The sequence below is a fragment of the Scylla paramamosain genome, chromosome 5, assembly GCF_035594125.1.
Source record: "Scylla paramamosain isolate STU-SP2022 chromosome 5, ASM3559412v1, whole genome shotgun sequence".
NCBI classification, from domain to species: Eukaryota; Metazoa; Arthropoda; class Malacostraca; order Decapoda; family Portunidae; genus Scylla; species Scylla paramamosain.
In genome coordinates this window covers 4211726-4214191 of record NC_087155.1, presented here as the reverse complement: position 1 = coordinate 4214191, position 2466 = coordinate 4211726, and positions in this window count along the sequence as shown.

Sequence of the window (2466 nt, the reverse complement as noted above, 5' to 3'; positions counted from 1 at the left end):
TATATATATATATATATATATATATATATATATTGTTACAACCACTTATCCTTGCCCTTCTCACAGCTGCCTTAACTGGACTAGCTTCCTTCAAGTCACTCCCTACAGGAATGGGTACAAGGCTTAAGATAGGCTACAAGGTCCTCTTTTGACTCTTGCACACTTAACCACAGGTTGCAACACTAGGTTACACAAATGAGGTCGCTAGTCTGTTTCTCCCACCAACAGGCAAGGAAATAGTTCATCAACTACAAACTCCACCAGCTAGGAAAGAATCTATTGGCACATTCTAGGGAGAGACAATTACAATGTGTGACAACACATATAAGGTTGAGGTATAAAATGCTGTTGGACAACTGTCCTCAGTAACAAAGTGTTACTGTCCAACAAAGTGTTATATCTCTTGCTGAGTAGTGTTGTTTGCTGCCTCCTAGATGACCAGCTTTGACAGGGCCTGTGGAGGGAGTAAAGTTTCACTACTCAGCAATACACTTATGATCCTCTCTGGCCAAGCACTCTCCAGGAACCTGGACCAACAGTAGCATCTAACAAAACACATACACTGACACTACCCACAAACACAGACAGGAGGATAATTCACCTCTCACTGTAACAAAGCTTGGCTTACACACACACACACACAACTGAGGAGTCACATTCCTGATATGAAGTGCTTTACACTTAACTACACTTCCAGACTGGCTGTTATGGAGACTCCAACACTACCCATATAGGTCGGGGTGTATGGCCAGCAATTACTTAATTATTCCCTTAGAGCATCTGGCCTGTCCAACTGAAAAATCCCCACCCAATCTCCTCCGTGTTTCTGCCTTCTGACTGTAGGTCTATCTCAGGTTGTAGCTAGACTATGACTGACTGGAAAACATGGGAATGGCTCGTACACTCTTGGTCACAAGGGTATGACTCATGCGGGAGGGGAGAAGGGGGATGTGGGGTGCACCCTATCCTATGCTGCTGCCTTGCCTCACACTCACAGCAGGCTACTAACTGATACAAATAAAACAGTTTACTTCTGGAAATTCTGGTGACCAAACTAAGGGGGCTGGGTGAATACTGGTTACATTATCATCAGGGGCAACTCTTCTGCTAAATGTTGGGTGAGACTTAAATTAAATGAACAATGGGAGGTAAGGAAAATTATGTAGGGAATACAAGTGACTGTGCGATAGATGTCATGCTAAGTGCTGCGAACAGACTATGCATCAGAGACATATCAAATTCTTGTCCCCAGACTGTCTCTTTTCTCATCTCTTTCTCCCTCTTCTCCTTCATCTTCCTATTCTTCTTTTTTTCATTCTTCTTTCCACAGGACCTTACATCACTGCATGCAACAATATATATATATATATATATATATATATATATATATATATATATATATATATATATATATATATATATATATATATACACTGTATTTGATGGCTCATAAGATGCATGGGTTCATAAGATGCACCCAGTTTTGGCAGACATTGAAATGAAAAAAAAAGGATAAATGGGAATGGGTGGATTTAAGCTCTGAATATGAAGTGAAGGATTTCACCTGACATTTGAAGACTCACATGCATTTAGATCATTATTAGATCCCAATATTTTGTATTTTTAAACTTTAATATTTGCTAGTAACCTATGTACCAATTCTGTTGTGAGATGTAAACATGTACCTGGCATATGGCATGGGCAGTGACTGTGAGAGACTACAGGGGTAATTTAGTTTGTTCATAAGAATGTTAAAAAATAGGTGCAATTTTAATTGTATGAAAGTGTGTCTTACCTCAAGGACTAATGGCATCACACTGTAAAGAATGCAGTGAAGCTTGCCCATGTCACTGGGTTTGGCATGTAACTGACCGCGTGTTTGTTTTGGTACATGTTTTGGTATATGTCTTGCAAAAATGTAGTGTGAGCTGCCACAACATCACTTCTCTCCATCAGGAATTTGCGGCCATCAATCTTGGCATATTTGAAGCCAATCTCCTGCAGAATCTTGTGAAAGGAGGTTTTGCAGACACTGAAGGATATTTTTTCTTTCAGTTCTTCTTGAATTTTTAACAGAGTCAGGACTTGATGCCTCTCATAAAATGCCAAGACTGTTCTTCTTACAACACATTTATCAAAGTCATGTAAAGTAGTGACAGGTGCAGAATATCTCCTCTTCTTTGGTGACAAAAAGACTTCTTTCTGATGATGTCCGGCCTCGTTTTGAGCAGATTCTTTGAACAGTTTTCTCAGAAACGTTGGTGGTGAGGGAGCGCTAATTCCTTTTAATGATACCCCACCACCACCACCATCGGCAAACATTGGCAAATGCGTGGGAGCTAGCCAAAAGTAATGAGTTTAAATAAGTCTGGATTAGAAAAGAAATGAATGAGGAGGAAAGGAAGAAACTTAATGAATTGAGAAGTGAAGCAAAAGAAAGGAATGAACAGAGAACACAAGAGTAAA